The 8775-nt window shown below is 37.5% G+C and overlaps 1 long non-coding RNA gene across 1 annotated transcript; it reads right to left on the bottom strand.

Moving 5' to 3' along the window:
* On the bottom strand, window positions 5513–6496 carry LOC110267706. The gene is made up of 2 exons (XR_002355588.1): window positions 6408–6496; window positions 5513–5858 (listed from the first exon to the last, which is right to left on the bottom strand). It is a non-coding gene; the product is annotated as an uncharacterized LOC110267706 (long non-coding RNA).

Genomic DNA, 8775 nt, shown 5'->3' on the forward strand with positions numbered 1-8775 from the left:
TTTGTGTCGGGATTGCCAAGGACTAGTACTGGTTTTGATGCTATCTGGCTGATTGTGGACCGACTGACGAAGTCAGCTCACTTTTTGCCCATTCGGATGACTTACACCCTTGAGGAGCTAGCTCGGTTATACATAAAGGAGATTGTGAGACTCCATGGTGTACCTGCTACTATAATCTCTGATAGAGATCCTCGTTTCACTTCGAGGTTCTGGGGTGCATTTCAGAAAGCTTTTGGAACTCGATTAAGCTTGAGTACAGCGTACCATCCTCAAACAGATGGTCAATCCGAGAGGACGATCCAAACACTAGAGGATATGTTGAGAGCTTGTGTTTTGGACCAACCGGCGAGTTGGGATCGGTATATGCCGTTAGTAGAGTTTGCATACAATAATAGTTACCATGCGAGCATCGGAATGGCTCCGTATGAGGCTTTGTATGGGAGAAAATGTCAATCTCTAATATGTTGGTATGAAGCTGGAGAGAAAGGTTTGTTGGGGCCGGAAATGATAGCTGAGACCACTGAACAAGTCAAGAAAATCCGAGATAGGATGCTTACGGCGCAGAGTCATCAAAAGCGTTACGCCGATCAAAGGCGGAAGCCCTTAGAATTTGAGGCAGGAGATCATGTTTTCCTAAAAGTTACTCCGACCACAGGAGTAGGTAGAGCGATTAAAGCAAAGAAGTTGAATCCTCGATACATTGGTCCATTTCAGATCTTGGAGAGGATTGGGCTGGTGGCGTATCGGGTGGCTCTACCACCCCATCTTTCAAACCTGCACGACGTATTTCACGTGTCGCAGCTTCGAAAGTACACTCCTGATGCTAGCCATGTGTTAGAACCCGAATCGGTTCAGTTAAGAGAAGATTTGACGCTTCCAGTGGCTCCAGTCAGAATTGATGATACTAGTATCAAACGGTTGCGTGGAAAAGAGGTTTCATTAGTCAAAGCGGCTTGGAGTCGAGGCGGTGTTGAGGAACACACTTGGGAACTTGAGTCGGAGATGCGAACGGATTATCCGCACTTATTCTCAAGTAATTGAATTTGAATTTGAATTTTGTGGGCAAAATTCCCAATTAGGTGGGTAGAATGTAAGATCCGGTTAATTAACGGCTACCAAATTCATTCAAAAATCATATTTCAAATAAATCCTCATCATCCTTCTTTCCGTTTCGTTCTCTAACAATTCCCAATCCAAAACATAACTTTTTCTTTGATAAAAGAAGTATTCTTAAATCATATAATGCTTAAAATTAAACCTTTTAAAATAACTACTTCAAATGAAACTTCTAATTTTATAAAATTTCGGCAGCATCTCCTCTAAAACTCAGATTCTGCCACCCTTTTCGGGTCCCATCCAAACATTTCTCAAACCTTTCCAAAACCTCAATCATTTCCAAGGATTCGGCTAGTTCCAATATCAAATAATTTTCAAAGCGAATCAGTGCCCATAATAAATCTCTTTTTAAAATCAAACCATTCCCAAAGCCAATTCCTTTACATCATCAAAAATAGCTTCAAAACCAAGAAAAACCATTTCCCATAATAATCAACTAAATAACCTTTCAAACTAATTTCTTTTCAGCAATCACAAACTACTCAAGCAATCAAGCAATCAATCATTCAGTCCAGCAAACAACCACATTTATAAGATAATTATAATCACAGGCATATGTCCTCTCACTTTAGTATCTATTTATCACAACTCTGTAATATAAATTAGATTTTAAGAAAAACCCCTACCTCGTTCGCAATTCAACTACGTGACAAACTGCATTTCTATTCTTATCCCACAGCAACAACATCAATAACGACCGTCCCAGCAACAGCCACAGCCTCTAAACACAGCCTTAGCTCAATCCTAAAACATTAATGTTGCGTAAAACTCATTAATCTATAACAGAACATCAACTAAAAGGAGTTTGGAACAAGGAACGACTTACTGGGCTTACGAATGATCGAGAAAACGGAGCAACAGCAGCCCCGATGCCATAGAACTCAGCAATCAAGACCCGTAACTCGATCCTACGATACCAAGACCTCAGATCCTCAAACAATTTAAAACAGAAATACTAATTTAAAAGATTTCAGAACGCATCGCTTACCCAAACAGATTTAGACCTCAGTGGTGGTTTTTGGTGGCAGTGGCGGCAGCGTGGAGCTCCAGCGACGCAGAGCCGCGGCCAGAAGCTTCAGCAGCGGCGGATCTGATGATGGTTCGGACGAGGACGGCGCTGGCGACTGAGCACGGCGGCTGGACAGGTCGCGGTCCTCCCCTCTTCACGGATCTCTCTCCTCTGCTTCATCCATGGACGGCGACGATGCTAGCTCCTTTCGGCGATGACAACGGCACGGATAGCTGCATCAACAGCGACGGCTTCACGGCGAGGACAACGGCGGCGACGGGAACCCTCAAAGACGGCGACAAACGTGACGTGGCGGTGGTTCACGTGGCTGGCGCAAGCCCTTTCCTCCTCGCGCAGCTCTCTCCCTCGGTTCTGAGCTTCCTCGCGATGGTGACGAACGGCGCGGTGGTGGCTCGAGCAGCAGGACGCGGTGGCGGCGCGCAGCTGCAGCGGCGGTCTCCCTCTCCTCAGGCGCCACTGTTCCTTCCTCTTCTCCCTTTCTCTTTCTCAAGCCCTCTCTTCCCTCTTCTGCTCTCTTCGTTTCTCTTCTCCTTTCTTTCTTTTTTTTTTTCTTTCTTTCTTTTATTTTTCCTAATTTACTGAAGCTAAAGAAAGGGTGGTTTACTGAATGCTAAGGGAAAGGGTATGGCGGCGCTGAAACAAGGAGGAAAGGGGGAAATGTAATAAAATTAGGGTTAGGAGAGTGTGGGTTTTAGAGATTTTGGGTAATTTAGTAATTTAGTAATTTTAATAAAATTAGGATAATAGAGTAATTAAAAACCAAATTTTAATCCAACAATAATATATTTAAAATTACTATTTAATTATTAATTTACAAATTTATTTTCAAATAGATACTCTAACTCAATAACTAGAGATAATTAAATTAATTTCCTTTAAATCATAAAATAAAATTCAAAATCTCATTATTCAAACTAAAGCAGATAAAACTCTCATTATTTTTCAATCACTATTTTTTTTTTAAATTAATAATAAGAAAATCTCAATTAATATATAAATTTCTGAAAATTATATTCTTGAATAAATAAAATAAATCATTAAATAACAATATTTAGTTTATGAAAATTCGAGATCTTACAATTCCCTTGGTGGTTTTACTGGAGTTGTGGAATTACCAACACTATTGGTCCAACTATGGGAATTGAAGCATTCAAGTATGTTACTTGTTGTCTTAACGGGACTGTTCCCTCGATTATGTAGCCTTAAAATTCATGACTAAGCTTTTTTTTTTCTAATCATGATGACTAAGCTTGATACTAAAGTTATCAATTTTATGATTATCTGTTTTTTTTTCCGTTGGTGACTTTATCCTTCGTCCATCAAGTTAAGAACTAATTCATTGCCGAACGAAGTTCCATTTAAGGTCAATGAGTTGCTTTACGCACAAGGCAAATTCAAATCCTAACACTTGCTTAAACGGATTAATAAACTAACCATTAATTTTTTATTTTTTGGACACAACCATCCCAAGTTTGTTACTATGCTTTTTTCATTATATGGGTTCTTCATTCTGGAAAGAAGCTTTTTTTAGAGATTTTGGGCCTATCTTCCAGTGCATGGCTGTGATTTATTTGTTTATTTCTGTGTCTTACTGGTTTTTAAGTGCGGTTATTTTTGTTTTCTTGTCTGCTTGGAGGTACTGGCAAAATCTTCAAAAACTGATTCCAGGTCAGTATATGTATATCACCAGCACTATTTCATGCTCCAGGAAAGCTGAATTTTATTTAAGATAAATCAAATCGTTTCAATACCACCAATACCACTTATGTCTATTTGGGTTCAAATAGAATCAGATTAGGCGGAACACCATGTTATTACCAATGGCATATTAAGTTGCATTTATGAGATGCACTGTGTTTAAGCTTTCTATTTTTGTTTCACATCATTTCACATTTTCACTTATAGGACATGAAAGATATATATTCGGTGAAGTTTGGGGGAAAAATGTTTCCTTATTGTTTACCATCTCTATGTATGTAAAAATGGAGAAGCCTATGATTGTTATAGTTGGGATGCGTTATGCTATTATATACATATTCACCTTTAAATACACTAAAATCTTTTATGGAAATACAAACTCAAAAAAAAATATTTATTTGTGTTATTACTTATTTGTGGTATTAAATTAAATATATAAAAGATCATTTCTTTAATTCTTTTACAACAGTTAAACTAAAACACAGTCCCCTAAGATAAGGGTCTCATAAAGTTCTATGAAAACATATGATTGTGTAACTGTAACTTAAATCTAGACTTTGAATCTGTGACACCAAAAGAAAATCTATTGAAAATTGTAAATAATAGTAATTGCAAGTCAATGAAAATAACAATTAGATAGAATTAGCTAGTAGCATCACTTTAGAATTCTTAGATGACAAATATGTTGCTAAAAAGACATTTTTGTTGGATAGAGAGTGCTGCAGGATTGATTGAAAAAGCACTTATTTTATACTAAAAGTTAAAAATCTTATCTAAATTTCTCACCCTTGAAATTGCATACTTGCATGGAATTATATGAAGAGCACTACAGATTTTCAAAAAACTCACTAAAAATGTTGACTGTGTAATCAAAAGAGTCATAGGTGCAGTTTGCCTTTAATGAAGAAAGTTAAGAGTAAAGGAAAGCGCTTTATTTTGTAGATTGTTCCCTCCTTCTTTATGAGCTAATGCCTTTTTCATATTATGTTATGTAATGCCTTCTGGATTCCACTTCACAACCACCATCAACAGCCATGGAACTAACTCATTAAGATGAACTCTTGTTCCACACAGCACAACAAGCACTCCATGAAGGAAAGCTCTGCAATCTGCATGCAGCATGAATTTGCCACAACACAACACAGGGTCCTTCTATCTTATGTAAGTACATAATTTTGTCTAGAATCCTTTTTTCTTCTTCTGTATGAAAGCACAATGTACATGTCTGTTTTCATGTTCAGAGAGTGAGAGAATTTGTTTATGCCTAATTGGGATTACTTTTTTGAAGAATTCTCTAGATTTGGTTGTGTAAGAAATAGATACACAACATTGAGCACACCAAAACCAAAATACCACTCAATTATACTTAAGTTTCAGTACATCAGAAACAAAAAAAAAGGGGAAGATAATTTATTCTATAATCTATGTACACCAAAAACAAACAAATAAGAATCTAGGTTCCAACTAATTAATGAAAATCCTCTATTACACACTTCTTTTCCCCCCTTTTTTTGCAACTTTTCTCTTTATGTTTTGTTCATTATATGTAGTAGGAAAGGCGATATGCCAATGTATACATATGCGCAAGATGACTAATGATAACACACCAGGCTCTGTACATAAAAAAGGCAAAATGCTGGATTGGAGAAAAACAAACCAAAGAATCAGACTCTAAAAGCACACTGATTTTTGGTGCCATTATCTAGGAGGTAACCCTTGAGTGAAGGGAAGGATATTGTTAGATATGTTGAAGATGGCAAGAACATACCATTACATTCTTACCAAGGGTATGCCTTTCAAAGTTTTAGGGCAGGATAAAATTGAAATGTTTCTCAAACTAGGCAAAGAAGGATGTCAAGGATTCAGAAAGGGGAAAATAACCTATGGATATTGGGATCTATGATTGTAAACTGTCTAGTAGGGCTCTTTTGCAGGGTGTCGGTTGTGATGGTTGAGCACTTGGGTTGAGAGATGGAGACTCCACTCCTAGTGTTTTCCTTAAGAAGTTCCTTTCCTGAAAGAAGTTCAAGAACAAATGGTTAGTCTAGCTTCAAACTTTGATAAATTGGAATGCATGACAAGAAAAAGGGTCACGACTAATTGGCTAATTGCTCATAGCAAGTATACAGATGAAACTAATTAGGAGGAGATAACAAAATATGCTTCATGGCTATGTAGTTGACCTATGTTTTGGATGCTGTCTTCATCTGCATCGGAACGGACCTAGAAACTAGAAAGTAGCAATTTATTCTTTATTGATAACTTTGGATCTATAATTTGCTTACTGCAGTTAAAATATGATTTGATTCCACTGATCCAACACCACACCTAAATTGCACTGCATTATCATGTTACTGCTGGAATGGATAATTTAATAGCTTTCTCGAAGTCCTGCTTCTGATTCATATTGATTATTGATATTGTAGGAACATTGGTTCAGTGGGGTTTCCAAATATATAATGTTATTAACAGTATATTAATACTTGTTAGTTGTTACTATTACTGTGATAGTATTTCTGTTGGTCTTAAAATTGTTTAATCCCAAGGTGTTTGGGTAACTTACACTTTCCGAAAATTGTGAGCTGGGAATCCCTGCAGCCAAAGATCTGAATATCAGAGTTACTTGAACAGGGGAACCAAACTCCACTCTTGATGAGGCAGAAACATTTTTTTCTAAAATGTGTCACATGACTTTCTCTTATTAAAATTGAGATGAAATATTTTTCTCTAAAATTAATAAATTTCGTTCCTCCATTTTTTTATCTATCTTTCTCCCCCTCTCTATTTCTATACTTAATTATATATAGAGAGAGAAAGAGAGAAAATATATCATTTTTAAATAACAAGTATGAAAATTAATTTTTTTTTGTGCAATAGACTTAATACCTAATCAAATATAAAAATATACACAGTAAATTCTTTTAAGTTTTAGATAATGAATATTAAAATTAATTATTAGTAAGAAATTAAACTCTTTCACATGAAAATAATACCTAAAAACTTATTGTTTAATTTTTTATCTACAGAGTGTAACACCCCACCATACAGAGTCTTATGCTTAAGTCATAATTCAAAGATGGCAAGGTATTACGACCTCTAAAATAAAAATTTAGTACGTATAGTAGTATGAATGATTGATTATAACTAGGAGCCTTTGTAGGAAAAGGGGGTAAACAAAAAACCGTAACTCGAAAGCGCAACACTCCGATCGATAACGTAACGAACAGGGATAAGCTAACGCGAGATCATATATATAAAGAGTGTCAAAAACAGGAATATCAAGACTCAAAATCCGGCTGCGAAGATAACCGGTCCGAGCATAGCAATATATACATATAATAAAATAAGGAAAACCCCAAGAAAAACCCAAAGGGATACAAATACAGAAACCTATTCTCCAAAACCTCCTATAAGAGAAGTCATCACAGTTTGTATTATTTAATGGAGATAAAAGTGTCTAAACAAGATATATAACCCAAAACAGAGTCCCGAGAACAAAGGATCTTCGCTAATCCAGAAGTCTCCAGCATGCCTCAACGAGAAGCCTCACGTCCTGCATCTGAAAACCACAAAATCCGCAAGGGTGAGAACCAGAGGTCCCCAGCACGGTAACAGCTTCCACATATATAATACACCCTTCGGCCCATGGCACAACAAGCACTTCCACCGCCATTCTCCGCATCTCACATAATCATCTTTGATCCTCATTGATCATTCATTTTTCCCTTGCTTCACTCGCAAGTTACCACATTCACTAGCCCTTTTCCTCATGCTAGGCATATCATAATGATTTAAGATATAAGTGGTGAGATCGGAGGCTTAGAAGCATGAAATTTGGCTTTTAAAACTCAAAAATCAACTTTGGGATGAAAACAGGGCCACGCGTACGCGCACTCCACGCGCACGCGCGGATGGCCAAAAACTCATCGACGCGCAAGCGTCATACGTGCAAACGCGCGGGTTGAAAAATATCCAAACGGCGCGCAAGCGTCAGCCACGCGTACGCGTGGGTGCTCTTGCGCCCAGGCACAAAACTGGCACAATTCTGGCACAACTCTCTGGAAAATAGCTGGGCATATGGCGCAACGCATCGACGTGCCCGCGCACACCACGCACATGCGTGGATGGTGCTTCCTGGAAGAATGGCGCGCACGCGCCAAGTGCGCCTACGCGCGGAGGGTTATTCTGCTAAAAATTTTCTAAGTTAAAAGCTGCAGAATTCACAGATTCAACCCCCAATCTTCCGACGGTCATAACTCTCTCATTTTAAATCATTTTTCACCCGTTCTTTGAACGGCATGGACATCCTGGATCCAATTTCATTTCTAATCAGATTTGGCACAAATCAGAGATCCGTAGTCCAGGTTATGTCCCGTCAAAGTATGCCCAAAAACCATGTTTTCATACAAAACCACAAAGTGCCATTTTCAAAACAAGCCACTTTCAACTCTTTTCAAAATCAATCAAAACATGCCAATTTCAACCCTTTTCTTTGAAATCGTTCAAAATGTACCAAAATCAACAACAAGCCATCCTCAACTCACACATTGACATTTTACCAAATTTCCAAAATCACCATCCAACCCTTTTAACACTTCTCAATCAAATGGCTAAAGGACAAACACAACATCATGTCATACATCCTCCCTCATCCCAATTTCCAATAATACCATTTCCAATCAACCATCATTATACATAATCAACATCATACTCACCATCAACATGGTATCACCCATCAATTCAACCTCAATCATCCATCAAGCATATATCACAACATGCATTTCTCATATATCACACAATCAAGGCATCAATATTTATAATCACATATATGATCACATCATATATCTCAACCATTCAATAACATCAACAATTCAATACCTATCTTAGGGCCTCTAGCCTAAGTATTTCCTACCACATTATATACTAGATAC

The sequence above is a fragment of the Arachis ipaensis genome, chromosome B10 (genome assembly GCF_000816755.2).
Source record: "Arachis ipaensis cultivar K30076 chromosome B10, Araip1.1, whole genome shotgun sequence".
Lineage (NCBI taxonomy): Eukaryota > Viridiplantae > Streptophyta > Magnoliopsida > Fabales > Fabaceae > Arachis > Arachis ipaensis.